Source organism: Bubalus kerabau, chromosome 1 (assembly GCF_029407905.1).
Source record: "Bubalus kerabau isolate K-KA32 ecotype Philippines breed swamp buffalo chromosome 1, PCC_UOA_SB_1v2, whole genome shotgun sequence".
Classification (NCBI taxonomy): domain Eukaryota; kingdom Metazoa; phylum Chordata; class Mammalia; order Artiodactyla; family Bovidae; genus Bubalus; species Bubalus kerabau.
The window spans coordinates 118,702,976-118,720,987 of record NC_073624.1 but is presented as its reverse complement, the minus strand read 5'-3'; positions in this window follow the sequence as shown (position 1 = coordinate 118,720,987).

Below are 18,012 nucleotides of genomic sequence, written 5' to 3'. Positions count from 1 at the left end.
CCTTACATTTTATTTCATTGCAAAGATAAAATCATAGTTAACTTAATGCTTCTCTCCCCCATTAATGGGCTCCTGTTTTAATTCTAATACATTTTTATTACAAAAGTGTTGCAATGTACATGTTATTTATGTCTTGTGATAAATGTTCAGATAAATCTATAGGACAGACCTCTTATGTAAGACTTCTGGAAATACTGATAAACACCTTGGTCATTCTGATCAATATTTCCAATTGTGTTCTACAGTTTATTGCTGTTATACCATTTCTACCAAACAATGTTCATGCATGACTGAGGGAAGTATACTACCAACATCGCATAGAGGGTCTTGCTTCTTTGTATTTGTTTTCCATGTGAGAAGGTATTTTTTTCACCTCTCTACCCTGAACAAGGAATGTGGAAAGAGTATTCCAGGAAAAACTGCCATTGTTCTCTCTCATTTCACTATGTTAAGAGCAGGCAAATGGGCTAGCTAACAAAAGCTTACATAACAGGGACTGCTTTATTTTATAGATAAGATAAAATGAAATGCTGATATCTCAAATTTGAGAAAATGAGCAGACATCTAAATAATCCAGTGACACTAAAAAAGCAAATGATTGGAAAATTCATCTTGGTAAAATGCAAAACTATGAATTTTTAAAGTTCTTTTTCAGGTAGTCTTTGTGTATTTAATAGCTATTTATTTTGCTTTTCTCTCTTTCACTTCTTCCTTCTCTGGCTTTTTTTCTTCCTTTTCTCTCTCTTTTCCTTGCTTATTTCTTGTCTTTTTTTTCTTTCTTTCTCTCCTTCTAACTTTTTCTTTTATACACCTAGGGAAACTAAGGATAAGGATGAAATGCAAGTATACACCTAATTTTAAAATTAACTGTTATACTGGCATTAATCAGTTAACATTTAACATGTACAAAATGTTGTGTCTCTAGCTTAATCTTATCTATAATCATTTTTTTATAAATTGAAAGCTCCTAATGTAACTGTATTTTATTTTTCAGTAGTTACCCAATGATCAAAAACAGTACAGAAATGAAAGCAACTCAAAGTATTCTTTCAAGATTTTCTATATATCTCAGTTCAGTTCAGTCACTCAGTCATGTCCAACTCTTTGTGACCCCATGGACTGCAGCATGGCAGGCTTCCCTGTCCATCACTAACTCCCAGAGCTTGCTCAAACTCATCTCCATCAGGTCAGTGATGCAATCCAACCATTCCTCTCCTGTCCCCTTCTCCTCCTGTCCTCAACTTTTTTCACAGCATCAGTCCTTTCTTAGAATATTCAAGGTATTCATATATATATGAATATAATATATATATGAATATATATATGATATATCATATATATCTCATATGATATATTATATAATGATATATAATATAATATATATAATAATTATATATTATTATATAAGATATATTATATATGATATTATATTATTATATATTGATATTAATATATATCAATATATATTAACAGTATACATTAATAGTCATATATTTATATATGAATATATGAATATATATTCATATGAATATATGTGAATGTATTATATAATATATTCATATATATGAATATATTATATATTATATTATATATATGAATATATTATATATAATATAAAATATATGAGTATGTATGAATATATATTCATACATATATATGAATATATATTATATATTATACAATTATATATTAATTACATTTATAATTAATTATATATAATTAATTATATATATAATTATATATGTGATGTATATTATATATAATATTATCTATATATATGAATATCATATACATATATATGATATATATCATATATATATAATGGCAGAAATAGAAATAAATATGTGTAATAAAATAAGAGATGTTTGAGTCAAAGTATTAATAAACTATAATGGAAAAATAGATTAAAAAAGTGTTCAGGGTGGGGAATTATGGTTAGATGGGTCAGGGAAAAACATACAGATGAGGTCATATATGAATTGGCTTTTAAAAGCTAAGCAAATTTAATATTTTACATGTAAAAGAGAGAAATACTTCTCCAAGAGGTCAGTAGTTTTATTAAGTGAGAGTTTTACAAAGATTACATTGAAGTAGTGTGTAGTATGGACTGAATTGTGAAGAGAATTGTGACAAAGAATGCATTAGACATTGTAAAGCTTCAGGGAAGGGAATTATGGTTAAGGGAAAAATCAGGTGGCAGTAGAAAAAAGAAAAAAATTGCTTGTGAAGAGTGAAGGTTTTCTAGGCAGGGGGCCAGTTTGTTAGATTGACAAGAAGACATCAGTAAGTGGAGAGGGTTCAGCAAATTAGGCAAGCTAGAAAGGAGAGGAAACGAGAAAAAATGATTCTGCTATGTTGGAGTCAACAATAAAAAGAAATAAGTGAATGTCTCTCTCATAGCTTCTCCTTTTTTCTTTTAACTGCACTAATCCATCCTCCTGCTGTGATCTATTTCAGTAAAGGATTCTTGTTCAGAAAACAAGAAAAAGACATCTCATCATTTGGAAACTTGAAGCTACTTAAATTTGAACAGAAAGTTGCTTTTTATAACAAAAGTTTTCTCTTCAAACAAATATTGTTTACATAATTAACATTAAAGTATTTTATTCTTGACTAAGCTAGTGCCATAATTTTATGGATCACATTAACTAAAACAAGATATGTCAGGACATCACATTTATTCTGTTTTAAATAAACTCAACACACCATCCTCAATGATTCATTTATTCTTCCACTTAACAAGTGACTTTTGAGTGCTGATTATGTGCCAGGGGATCTTTTAGGAACTGTGAATACCATGGGGTCACAAGAGTCGGACACGACTTAGTGACTAGACCACAACCACAAATGCACTGCAAACCTTATGGAGCTTTCCTCCTAATGAATAAAAAGACGAATACAGTAATATAAAATATTTTGGAAAATGATAAAGTTATGAAAAGGAAAATTATTAGAAATAAAAGAATTAATTTTTTTGTAGAGGGTTTGCTAGAAACGATCCACTGAGAGGCTGACATTAGAGTAAAGAAATGAAGCTGGTAAATCAGTAAACCATGGTACATCTGAGGAGCAACAACCTAGAGGAAAGAGCAAAGACCATAATGTGTTCAAGGAGACTCTCCTGTATACTATAGAAACAGTCAGAAGTCCAAGTGACAAAAGCAAAGTGAGCAGAAAAGAGAGCCAGAAATTAGCACCAAGGGATAATAGGGTCCAGGTGATGAAAGGCTTTGCAAATCATACAGCCTTTGCTGTTCATCTGATTTAGATGAGAAGCCCCTAAAATAAACAGAAAAGCAACAGGATTCAACTTATATTTAACAGTGTCATCCTAAGAGATATCAAGAATATACTGAATGTAGGCAAACAAGAAGTAGGAAAACCAGTTAGGGAACTATTGCAAAAATCAAGATGTGGCTCTGTAGTCCCCTGGAGAAGTCCAGATTGAAGATTTAAATTTGGAATTCATTAGCAATTACATATTTGTCCCAATTATGTCTTTTAAATGTAACAGATGATATTGGAAAAACAGCAATAACCTTGCCTTCAATGAGTTACAGCTAAAATGAAAGGCATAATGTATATTAGTAAAATAGCAAGCAATCAATTTCAAATTGTATAGATCAGTGCTAAAGTATTTTTATGTCAAGGAGGGAGTTGTTTATAGCTAGAGTTAACAGAACAGATTAATCTTCAGAACTTAGAAATATTTTAATAAGAAGAATAAAAGAAATAGAATTTTCAGAAGTGGAAAGAAATTTGAGAGAGGTTTGAAAATAAATTTATTTTCTTTAATCTACTTGGTTTCCTTTCATTTTGTCTTTCTACCTTCTTCCATTGTTACCCTTGTAAATGTCATCTTTCAAAAACAAATATCTCTACTCTATAATTTCTATGGGATAAAACCAAACTACTCATAAGATATATAGCACCCTTCACGTTTTGGTTGCTATGTCTACACTGCCCATCTTTTTCATTCTCTCTATAAGAATCTAGTGGTCTTCTCTTGAACCCTTTTGTACATTTTTCTGTGATGTGCAAAGTTCCACATGGTCTAACAATCAGCTACCTTACTAAGCTGATAAACTCAGAATTTCCTCAAATATGCAATTCTCAATGACTTACTTGCATCTGTCTTACTCCTGGAACTGGCGAGAGTAGCTCCTATTTTACAAATTTTGTATTTTCCTGTTTATTTTGCCTGGGATTCTCTTCTTCAAAATCATTTCAAGGCTAATTTCTCCTGATCATGTACACTTGTCCCAATTATGTCTTTTAAATGTAACAGACAGCATGGAAAGACAAAAATATGATGAGATGTCATGTCTCCTTAGGCTATCCTGGCTATAGGATTATAGTTACCCAGACTTTCTTTCTTTTTGTGTCCTTGACAGTTTTAAGGAGTAATTGACATGTATTGTAGAATGCCCTCCTATTGAAATTCACTTGATGCTTTTCCTAATGATTACATGGGGTTTATGTACTTGGGAGAACATTACAGAACTAACTATCATTTTCATCACATCATAATATCAACATGACTTATGACTATTGGCCTTGATAACGCTATTGATCAGGACTATTGACTCATGATATTGACCTTGGTTACCTGGCTGATGGTATCTTTTGCAAGTTTCTCAGATGTAAGTTATATTTCTCTCCCCTCTCCCATTTCCATGCTTTACTCTTTGTAAGTCACTCTCTCCTGCCCATACTTAAGGAGTTGGGATTTGTGTTCCCTGTCTTTTAGGGTGTAATATCTACATAAATTATTTTCAGTTCTACTCCTCAGGAGATACTTCTACTTCTCACCTATTTGTTAATTTTTTCAACCATTGATTTATCAGTATGGACTCAGAAATATTCAATATCTTTAGTTTTAGTTTGTCTTTTATGGAATATCATATAACTGAAGTCCTATAATATGTAGCTTTTTTGGATTAGGCTCTTTTAGATAGCAATATGCATTTCACATTTTCCATGTGTTTTATGGCTTGTTAGCTCATTTCTTTCTTTGCTGAATAATAGTTCATTGTACATAGATAACACAGTTTATCTATTTAAATACTGAAAGACATCTTGGATGCTAACAGTGTTTGGCAATTATGAATACCATTGCTATAAATATTCGTGTGCACATTTTTTGTGTGGACACATGCTTTTAACTCATTTAGGTAAATACATAGGTGTGTGATTGTTGATCATATGGTATGACTATGTTTAGCTTTGTAAGAGTCCTATGAATGAATCAAATTTGCTTTCTCTATATTAGTTGTCTGAGTTGATTATTTCTTCATTGTAACATAAGTTGCATTATCTCACTAGTGTACCAATTTTAAACTCAATTTAAGTAAGCACATTTTTTAGCCATTTAAAGCTTGCCTGCTTGGCATACTCTGAATAACTTAGTTAATCTGCCTACCATAACAAAACACCACAGACTGGGTAAGGTAAATAATGGAAATTTATTTTCTCACAGTTCTGGAAGCTGACAAGTCTAAAGTTAAGATGTGAGCTATTCAGTTTCCTTGCTTGCAGGAAAGGTCTCTATTCCTTTGAGGAACACAGGTTGAAATATATTTTCCTTGCTTGCAGATGGCTGCCCTCTCTCTTAGTTCTCAAATGTTTGAGCTCCCTTTCAGCTAATCTCTCCGGTATCTTTTCTTCAGTTCAGTTCAGTCACTCAGTCACGTCTGACTCTTTGCGCCCCCATGAATCACAGCACACCAGGCCTCCCTGTCCATCACCAACTCCTGGAGTTGACCCAAACTCATGTCCATCGAGTCGGTGATGCCATCCAGCCATCTCATCCTCTGTCATCCCCTTCTCCTTCTGCCCCTAATCCCTCCCAGCATCAGGGTCTTTTCCAATGAGTCAACTCTTTGCATGAGATGGCCAAAGTATTGGAGTTTCAACTTCAGCGTCAGTCCTTCCAATGAACACCCAGGACTGGTCTCCTTTAGGATGGACTGGTTGGATCTCCTTGCAGTCCAAGGGACTCGCAAGAGTCTTCTCCAGCACCACAGTTCAAAAGCATCAATTCCTCGGCGCTCAACTTTCTTCACAGTCCAACTCTTACATCCATACATGACCACTGGAAAAACCATAGCCAGACCTTTGTTGGCAAAGTAATATGTATGCTTTTTAATATGCTGTTTGGTTGGTCATAACTTTCCTTCCAAGGAGTAAGCGTCTTTTAATTTCATGGTGGCAGTCACCATCTGCAGTGATTTTGGAGCCCCAAAAAATAAAGTCTGACATTCTTTCCACTGTTTCCCCATCTATTTGCCATGAAGTGATGGGACCGGATGCCATGATCTTTGTTTTCTGAATGTTGAGCTTTAAGCCAACTTTTTCACTCTCCTCTTTCACTTTCATCAAGAGGCTCTTTAGTTCCTCTTCACTTTCTGCCAGAAGGGTGGTATCATCTGCATATCTGAGGTTATTGATGTTTCTCCTGGCAATCTTGATTCTAGCTTGTGCTTCTTCCAGCCCAGCTTTCTCATGATGTACTCTGCATATAAGTCTTTTCTTACAAAGGCAATAATCCCATCAAGAAAAGCCCCACCCTAGTGCTAAACTTAATCTCCTTCCAAAGGCTGTATCTCCAAATACCATCATGTTAGGGGTTAGGGCTACAACTGAATTCTGGGGGAGGATACAGTTTATTTCATAGTGCTGTGAAAATTGGTCCAGTGGTCTCTGGCCATTGATGAGATAGAGCATTCCGTTATAAGACCCTAAGCCACTAATGCCCATTAAAGTTTCTGACTGAGATGGATAGTCTATGATGCTGCAGGGAGTTATCACCTAGACACACAAATTTCCTCTCCAGTCCCCTTTCCCCCAATAATTCCCTTGTCCTGCTTATTTCTGGGTGATAATCTCCTCACACGCAAAGCTTGTGGTGTGTTACTGCTTCTCATGGCCACATTCTTTTTTGTGTGCAGTCACAAATCCCCTGAATCCTCCACACAGTAAATAATAGCCAAACTGTCTGTCAAAAAAAGCTGAGGCATTTTGCATTCTCACCAAAAATGAAGGGACACACTTGCTTTTCCACATTCTGTTCAGCATTTGGCATTTTTAGTGTATTGCATATTAGCTACTCGCATAGATGGGTTCAGTTCAGTTCAGTTCAGTTGCTCAGTCATGTCTGACTCTTTGCAACCCCATGAATCACAGCACGCCAGGCCTTCCTGTCCATCACCAACTCCTGGAGTTGACCCAAACTCATGTCCATCGAGTCAGTGATGCCATCCAGCCATCTCATCCTCTGTCGTCCCCTTCTCCTCCTGCCCCCAATCCCTCCCAGCATCAGGATCTTTTCTAATGAGTCAACTCTTCACATGAGGCCAAAGTACTGGAGTTTCCGTTTTAGCATCATTCCTTCCAAAGAAATCCCAGGGCTGATCTTCTTTAGGATGGACTTGTTGGATCTCCTTGCAGTCCAAGAGACTCTCAACAGTCTTCTCCAATACCACAGTTCAAAAGCATCAATTCCTCGGCACTCAGCTTTCTTCACAGTCCAACTCTCACATCCATACATGACCACTGGAAAAACCATAGCCTTGACCAGACAGACCTTTGTTGGCAAAGTAATATCTCTGTTTTTTAATACGCTGTCTAGGTTGTTCACAACTTTCTTCCCAAGCAGTAAGCGTCTTTTAATTTCATGGCTGCAATCACCATCTGCAGTGATTTTGGAGCCCCCAAAAATAAAGTCTGACACTATTTCCACTGTTTCCCCATCTATTTCCCGTGAAGTATTGGGACCAGATGCCATGATCTTCGTTTTCTGAATGTTGAGCTTTAAGCCAACTTTTTCACTCTCCTCTTTCACTTTCATCAAGAGGTTTTTTAGTTCCTCTTCACTTTCTGCCACAAGGGTGGTGTCATCTGCCTAGATGGGTAGTGATATCTTATTTTAATTAGTAATTTCCTAGGGAAAAATGATGTTGTGCATCTTTTCATATGCTTATTTTCTATCTGAATATTTTCTTTGGTGAGATGTCAAGATTTTTGCTAGTTTATAATTTGCATTGTTGTTTTCTAACTGGTTAGTTTTATGAGTTTTTAAAATAGACACAAAGTGTTTGTCAGATATGTGATATGACAGATAAGGGGGGTAATATCCAAAATATATAAATAGTTTATATAACTCTATATCAAAAAGAAAAACCCAAACAACCCAATTAAAACATTTTCTTTCAGTCTGTGGATGACTCTTTTAGTCTTTTACAGTGTCTTTTGTAGAGCAGATGCTTTTAATTTTGATAAAATCCAAGTTATGATAATTTTTTAAACAAATTTCATGGATTGTGATTTTCTGTAATTTTGTATCGAAATGTTCATTGCCAAATCCAAGATCACCTAGCTTTTTACCTATATTCTTCTTTTTTTAAGATTATTTTTTTGATATGGACCATTTTTAAAGTCTTTATCAAATTTGTTATAATATTGCTTCCATTATTTATGTTTTGGTTTGTGGAATCTTAGGCATGTGGACGGAGAAGGCAATGGCACCCCACTCCAGTACTCTTGCCTGGAAAATCCCATGGACGGAGGGGCCTGGTGGGCTGCAGTCCATGGGGTCGCTAGGAGTTCGACACAACTGAGCAACTTCACTTTATTTTTTCACTTACATGCATTGGAGAAGGAAATGGCAACCCACTCCAGTGTTCTTGCCTGGAGAATCCCAGGGACGGGGGAGCCTGGTGGGCTGCCGTCTATGGGGTCGCACAGAGTCAGACACAACTGAAGTGACTTAGCAGCAGCAGCAGCAGCAGCAGGCATGTGGAATCCTAGCCTTCCAACCAGGGATCGAACATACACCCCCCCTTTGGAAAGCGAAGTCTTAACTACTGGCAGGCCAGGGTGTATATATATATATATATTTTTTTTTGGGGGGTGGGGCAGGGTAGTTTTTATAATTTTGCTTTTAACCTGTGGTTCTATGACACATTTTGAGATTCAATTGTGGGAAAATAGTAAGGTCTGTGTCTAGACTCTGAGTGTGTGTGTGTGTGTGTGTGCATGTGTGTGTGTGGCATATGAATGTCAGATTGTTCCAACATCATTTATTATATATTGTAAAGATTGTCCTTTTTTCCATTTAATTGCCTTTGTTTCTTAAGCAAAGACTCACTGGCTGCATTTATGTATCTTCTTGTGAACTTTTTCTTTATGGCATCATTTATTTGTAGGTTAACTACTACGCCATTTGGCTGTGTTTTTTTTTTTTTTTAATTTATTTTTAATTGGAGGATAATTGCTTTACAGTGTTGTGTTGGTTTCTGCCATACCACAGCATGAATCAGAACCTCCCTCCCAGCACCCCCATCCCACCCCTCCTGGTTGTCACCGAGCACTGAGCTGAGCTCTCCGTGTTATACAGCAGCTTTACTCTAGCTATCTATTTTATGCATGGTACTGTGTATATGTCAATGCTATTCTTTCAGTATGTACCCCCCTCTCCTTACCCTGCTGTTACCCTTTATTCTGTTCCAATGATCACCATGTGTCTATTCTTTCACTAATACTACTCTGTCTGGGTTACTATAGCTTTATAGTAAGTGCCTTTTAAAGTTGGGTAATGAAAACCATCAAATTTTTACTTTCTCAATGTTGTGCTGAATATTTTACATCTTTGTATTTCTATATAAACTTTTAAATAGGTTTTGTAGAACTCTACAAAATAGTTTCATTTGATTGAGATGACATTGATCAAGTTAGACTAATTGACATCTTAAAAATGTTGAGTCTTTCAGTTCATGAATATTAAATATTATATCTCCATTTAATTTTTCTTTCAGTTCATCAGAATTTTGCATTTTTCTCCAAATATAGACCCTGCATATGTCTTGTTAGATTTTTACTTAAATATTTAACTTGTGGGGGCTAATGTAAAGGGCCCTGTGTTTTTAATTTCAAATTTTAATGCTTCTTTGCTATTGTTAACGAAAGTAATTGACATGTTTGTTTACCTGGTATCCTGTGACCTGACTATAATTGCATATTAGCTCCAGAAGTTTTTGTTTGTCAATTACTATAATTTTATACATAGGCTATCAACCTGTTTGTAAATGAAGATCATTTTATTTCACCTTTTCCAAATTGTGTATAATTTTTCTGTGCATTATTGCATTAGCTAAGTCTTCCAGTATGATGTTGAATATGAGTGGTAAAAAAGAATATTTTTACATTGTTCCCAGTGTTAAGACAAAAGCAGCCAGCTTCTCACAATTAACTATTATGTTAGTTAAAAGATTTTTTTTTTAACGTTGTTTATCAAGTTGAGGAAGTTTTTCTCTATTCTTAGTTTGCTAAGAGTCTTTTTTTAATTATTGAGTGTTGGACTTTGTCACATGTAAATTTTTTCTGTATCAGTTGATATGCTTATATGACTTTTCACCGTTACCCTGCCTATTTATTGGTGAATTATATTGGTTTTTTTTTTTAATAGTCAACTAGCTTTGTACAAGTAGTATAACTCCTCTCCCTTAGTCTTGGAGTATAATTTGTTGGCTATGACTTCCTAATATTTTTTCAAGAATTTTTGCATCTTTGTTCATAAGAGATATTAGTTTGTTTTCAGTGTCAAGTGTTTATAACTCTTATTTATATTTTTTCCTTTCTTCTGTTTGGTTTATGCTTAAATTACTCTTCTTTCTCTAAATTCCTAAGGTGAAGGTTAAATTAGCTTCAGCTATTCTTTTTAATATATGCATTCAGTATTATAAAATTTTCTCTATTGCTTTGGATAGTTTTCATTTTCATTTAGATTTAGTTTAAATATTTATATTTCTCCTGATATTTCTTTATTGCATGTATTATTAAATATGTGTGATTTTATCTCCAAATAGTTTTGCATTTTCTATCTATCTTTCTGGTATTGATTTCTATTTAATTCCATTGTAGTTTAAGAACACACTTTGAGTACTATTTCTTATTTTAAGTTTGTTGAGATGTGATTTATGACCCATAATGTGATTTTTCTTGGTAAATGATCCATGTGAATTCAAGACTAATATGTATTTTACTGTTGTTGGATGAAGCATTTTGTAAATGTCAGTTAGGTATGGTTGATTAATAATGCTGCTCAAGTCACATCCTTACTGATTTTCTGTCTACCTTATAGCCTTTACTGAAAGATGGATAGGTCTTGAAATCTTCAACTATAATAATAGATTAATTTAATTTTCCTGGTAGTTCTATCAGTTTTGTCTCATGCAATTTGATCTCCCACTGTTGAATGCCCACATGTTAAGGATTGTTATTATCTTCTTGGAAAACTGGCCAAATTATCACTATAGAATGACTCTCCTTATCTCTGTTAATTTTCCTTGCTCTAATTCTGCTCTGTCTGAAATAAATATAATTGTTTCCTTTCTTTTAATTAGTATCATGTTATTTTTTTTCATATCTTTACTTTCAATCTAGCTTGGTTTTTATATTTAAAGTAGATATCTTATAGACAATGTATTGCTGGGTCTCTTTTAATCTACTCTGATATTTTCTGTCCTTTAATAATTTTATTTAGGCCATTTATGTTTAAAGTGACTAAACCATATGATTAATATCTACCATGTTTCTGTTTTCTATTTATTGTACATGTTTTCCATTTCTTTATTTATTTTTTTAATTTTCCCTCTTTCATGTCTGCCCTTATGGTTAGGACTGAGCATTAAAAGAGTCAATTTTCTTTTCTTCATTAGCATATCAATTATATTTCTTTTAAATTGTTTTCAGTGGTTGTCCTAGAGTTTGCAGCATACCTAATGAATCTGTACAACTAATCTAAGTCCATTTTCAAATAACACTTCATGGGAAGTGGAGCTATATTATACATTTCTGTCTCTAACTCTTTCCCTCTCTTCATGTTCACCTGACACTAAGTGTGTGGAACAGTGATGATCAGAAGTGTTTCTTACATTTTTTTTTTCCCCTCCTCTTAGGAAAACTAGAAGGATTGAAAGGGAAAAGTGAAAGGCACTAAGGTGTGCCCCACTCTTTGCAACCCCATAAACTATACAGTTCATGGAATTCTCCAGGCCAGAATACTGGAGTGGGTAGCCTTTCCCTTCTCCAGAGGATTTTCCCCACCCAGGGATCGAACCCAGGTCTCCCACATTGAAGGCAAACTCTTTACCAGCTGAGTCACAAGGGAAGCCCAGGAATACTGCAGTGGGTAGCCTATCCCTTCTCCAGGGGATCTTCTCAGCCCAGGAATACAACTGGTGGCTGCTGCATTGTAGGTGGATTCTTTACCAACTGAGCTACCAGGGAAGCCAGAGGACTGAAATTGGCTAATATGTCTTTTCCCAGTTAGAGAAGGCTCTGGTAAATTAGTTTTCCTTTTAGAATAGGGATTAGACCAAGGGATACATGTGTTATTCAATTACAATTGACCCTTAAACAATGGCAGGGATTGGGGTGCCAACCACCACACAATCAAAAATATGCATCTAATTTTACAATCAGCCCTCTGTATCCATGAATTAACTGTAAAATTTATTTTTTATATACTTTTAGAAAATTATTTGGTTATAGTTTCTTCACAGGGTCGTACTAGTTTCTGCTGTACAGCAAAGTGAATGAGCCAAAAGTGTACTCAATCCACTTCCATCTGGATTCCCCTCCAATCCAGGTCACCACAGAGCATCAAACACAGTTCCCCTTTTATAACAGGGGTAGATTAGTTCTAGCTTATATCCTGCTCCCACTTTTTCAAAAGAGAAAACATTAGAGGACTTCTCTAGGATCATCAGTATGATGATCCTAGAGAAGAATGGGGGGTTGCAAAGAGTGGGGCACACCTTAGTGCCTTTCACTTTTCCCTTTCAATCCTTCTAGTTTTCCTAAGAGGAGGGAAAAAAAAAATGTAAGAAACACTTCTGATCATCACTGTTTCACACACTTAGCGTCAGATGAACATGAAGAGAGGGAAAGAGTTAGAGACAGAAATGTATAATATAGCTCCACTTCCCATGAAGTGTTATTTGAAAATGGACTTAGATTAGTTGTACAGATTCATTAGGTATGCCGCAAACTCTAGGACAACCACTGAAAACAATTTAAAAGAGAACTGTATGCAATGAGTCTTACAGGTAAACCCACAAAAGTATAGAGGTCCTTTAAAACAGTCCACCAGAGTTTCTCACAAGTGCATCCAGCAATTTGTGAAAGTGAAAGTCGCTCAGTCATGTCTGACTCTTTGCGACCCCATGGACTATATAGTCCATGAACTTCTCCAGGCCAGAATACTAGAGTGGATAGCCTTTCCCTTCTCCAGGGGATCTTCCCAACCCAGGGATCGAACCCAGGTCTCCCTCTTTGCAGGCAGATTCTTTACCAGCTGAGTCCCCAGGGAAGCCCAAGAATACTGGAATGAGCAGCCTATCACTTTTCCAGTGGATCTTCCCAACCCAGGAATCACACCAAGATTTCCTGCATTGCAGGTGGGTTCTTTACCAACTGAGCTATGAAGGAAACCAAATTTGTCAAAATGACCATGTAAATATTCCTCCAGGTGAGCTGATCTGGACTATGAATTTCACTATTCTCCTATATTCCAGATTTCTAAGTGGCAATTTGCCCCATGATCTCAGTTATTTGATGGATCCTAGGAAAAGTCATTGATTCCCAGTGCATTCACCTTTTATCTCATAAAATGCAAATTTCTTGTAAATTTTTAGAAAATTTAAGATATGAATGAAATTTAACATTTGTAGTAGGCTGCTTCATATTGCAATCAGATACTATGAGCCAATTTGTTTTCCCATGTCTCACATTGCATAAAACCTTTCCAAAAATTCCACTTCTGGCTCCTTCTTTTTCACTTTTCCTTGGTACTTCTTTCTTTCTTCCATTTGGTCTTTCTCTCTCTCCCCTTTCCTTTCTCAATTAACATCAACTCTCCTCTCCAACAACCTGCTTTTTCTTCTCTCCTATTCTGAACTCCTTCTCTCTTCCAATATCAATAGAATATTTTTCCATATTTATTTTTTCTGTTCATCTTAATTATTTCCTTATTACATTTGAAGTGGCCAAAGGAAAGAAAAAAGAAAACAAATTGAAGTCAGATTTATTTTAATGAGTAGTATAATCTTCCTCTAAAGCTTCTGAAATGCTATAAAGTGACCCTTTTAGAATTTCTACAGAAATCTTACTTGATCATTCTCTTTTAATCAAATGTTTTTAGTCAACCCAAGAATCAATAAAAGAACTAATTTTTATTCTATTTTTTCTCTGTTTTGTTTAATTGGTAGTCTTGCAACAGTATTATTTTTCTACTATTTTCCATTGCAAGTACAAATTATTTCAACTACATTATGGACTAAATAGAGTTCTGTGAGCTTGTCTGAAATTTAACTACCACTTATAGCATTGTTTCCATGGGAAAATTACTCCCCAGGTCTAAGGAATTAACTATATAAAACTTTTTGAATAAAAACTATTTATAAATGTGATAAAGCAGATTTCCCCTTCCCACTTTGATCACCCTTCCCCATTAATCAAAGATAAGACTAGATGGTAATTTACCCCAGAAAACCAGCATTAATTCTGTTGCTAATAATGTGAAATATACTTTCTTACTCAATACCTACTCTGGATCATGTGGAACCCTATGTTAAGTACAGTGAACATTGTAATTTTCAAAATAATTATATTAAGTAAGTATTACTATCACATTTCATGTGTATAGAAATTGATTTATGGTTGATTAAGGAAATTTCTCAAAATAACAACATTTCTAAACCACAGAACTGAAATTCCAACCTGGAATCCTTTGAACACAGGCAACACTTGGCTATAGCTTCAAGATGATGCTAATTAAATGCAAGAGCAACACTGCAATTTCTCTTTTCTCCATTGTTTTGCATATATTTAGTTTCTAACATGTTATATAATGTGATCTCACCAGCACCAGGACTGCTCCAGGCATTCTTATTGTCTGTTTAAGCACCAATATAAAGGCATTATCTAGCTGTATGTCACTTTTAGAATAGACTTCATGGTAAAATATGTAGGGCATTAATGCAGAGAGGAGCATTTTAGCATTCCAAAGTGCTAAATATTGTGAAGTCTGAAGGAAAATATAAATATTTTAAAAAACAAAAATAACACAGGAATTTATGTTCCTTAGGTAGCATATAAAATGGTCCTAATATGTCTTTTTGCATTTATCCATCCTTTTTTCAAGTATTCTTGAGACATCACAGTGTAATGCAAGTTTTCTTTAACTTACATTTATGTGCTATCACCCCCCAAAAAAAATCACAAAAAATCATATTCTATTATCTTTAATTATGACAATCCAAAAGAAAATGTTTTAGCATATTTAATTACAGTGCACTCTCTGTGCTTACACAAATTACAGTATAATGTGCTGCATGAACAACGTTTTTCAGAAGTTCAAATAGAGAAGAGATTTGAGTCATTACATTACACATGACATCCAGGCATTTTTGCCTTAAAAGAACCCATGAAACAAAGCGCAGAATAGTATTAAAGTTTTAAGTAAGTGGATTGTAGATACTCTATTTTCAAGTCCAAACTTTCCAACCTTTAATATTTTTCCATGTCTACTAATATTTAGATATAAAGTGGCCTTGGCACATTTTCATAATGCACCACCTTAGTACCATAGCATTACGAAAATGTGGAGACAATGCAGGAGACACAAGAGATGTAGATTCAATCCCTGGGTCAGGAAGATTCCCTGGAGGAGGACTTGGCAATGTATTCCAATATTATGCCAGGAGAATCCCATGGACAGAGGAGCCTGGAGGGCTACAGTGCAAAGGGTTGCAGAGTCATACATGACTGAAGCAACTTAACATGCATGGTACTAAACTTAGTTTTACCTTGACAAGAGTGTTAATAACAAAAATCAAGGACACATAATGAAAATTCATATTTGTGGTTGTTCATTGATTGTGTATGTGGCTAATTAGCTACACACGCAGGAGGGCCAAGAGGAGCTACTCCATGTTTAAGATCAGGAGGGGTGGCTGTGAGGAGATACCCCTCATCCAAGGTAAGGGGAAGCAGCTGCGCTTTGCTGGAGCAGCCGTGAAGAGATACCTCACGTCCAAAGTAAGAGAGACCCAAGTAGGACGGTAGGTGTTGTGAGAGGCATCAGAGGGCAGACACACAAACCATAATCACAGAAAACTAGTCAATCTAATCACATGGATGACAGCCTTGTCTAACTCAGTGAAACTAAGCCATGCCGTGTGGGGCCAACCAAAACTGGCGGCTTATGGTGGAGAGGTCTGACAGAATGTGGTCCACTGGAGAAGGGAATGGCAAACCACTTCAGTATTCTTGCCTTGAGAACCCCATGAACAGTATGAAAAGGCAAAATGACAGGATACTGAAAGAGGAACTCCCCAGGTCAGTAGGTGCCCAATATGCTACTGGAGATCAGTGGAGAAATAACTCCAGAAAGAATGAAAGAATGGAGCCAAAGCAAAAACAATACCCAGTTCTGGATGTGACTGGTGATAGAAGCAAGGTCCAATGCTGTAAAGAGCAATATTGCATAGGAACCTGGAATGTTAGGTCCATGAATCAAGGCAAATTGGAAGTAGTCAAACAGGAGATGGCAAGAGTGAACATCGACATTCTAGGAATCAGCAAACTAAAATGGACTGGAATGGGTGAATTTAACTCACATGACCCTTATATCTACTACTGTGGGCAGGAAGCCCTTAGAAGAAATGGAGGAGCCATCATGGTCAACAAAAGAGTCTGAAATGCAGTATTTGGATGCTACCTCAAAAACGACAGAATGTCTCTGTTCATTTCCAAGGCAAACCATTCAATATCAGAGTAATCCAAGTCTATGCCCCAACCAGTAACACTGAAGAAGCTGAAGTAGAATGGTTCTATGAAGACCTACAAGACCTTTTATAATTAACACTCAAAAAAGATATCCTTTTAATTATAGGAGACTGGAATGCAAAAGTAGGAAGTCAAGAAACACCTGGAGTAACAGGCGAATTTGGCCTTGGAATATGGAATGAAGCAGGGCAAAGGCTAACAGAGTTTTGCCAAGAGAACACACTGGTCATAGCAAGCACCCTCTTCCAACAACACAAGAGAAGACTCTACACATGGACATCACCAGGTGATCAACACTGAAATCAGATTGATTATATTCTTTGCAGCCAAAGATGGAGAAGCTCTATACAGTCAGCAAAAACAAGACTGGGAGCTGACTATGGCTTAGATCATGAACTCCTTATTGCCAAATTCAGACTTAAACTGAAGAACGTAGGGAAAACCACTAGACCATTCAGGTATGACCTAAATCAAATCCCTTATGATTATACAGTGGAAGTGATAAATAGATTTAAGGGCCTAGATCTGATAGATAGAGTGTCAGATGAATTATGGACGGAGTTTCATGACATTGTACAAGAGACAGGGATCAAAACCATCCCCATGGAAAAGAAATGCAAAAAAGCAAAATGGCTGTCCGAGGAGGTCTTACAAATAGCTGTGAAAAGAAAAGAAGTGAAAAGCAAAAGAGAAAAGGAAAGATCTAAGCATCCGAATGCAGAGTTCCAAAGAATAGCAAGGAGAGATAAGAAAGCATTCCTCAGCGACCAATGCAAAGAAATAGAGGAAAACAAAAGAATGGGAAAGACTAGAGATCTCTTCAGGAAATTAGAGATATCAAGGGAATATTTCATGCAAAGATGGGCTCGATAAAGGACAGAAATGGTATGGACCTAACAGAAGCAGAAGATATTAAGAAGAGGTAGCAAGAATACACAGAAGAACTGTACAAAAAAGATCTTCATGACCAAGATAATCACACTAGTGTGATCACTCACCTAGAGCCAGACATCCTGAAATGTGAAGTCAAGTGGGCCTTAGAAAGCATCACTATGAACAAAGCTAGTGGAGGTGATGGAATGCCAGTGGAGCTCTTTCAAATCCTGAAAGATGATGCTGTGAAAGTGCTGCACTCAATATGCCAGCAAATTTGGAAAACTC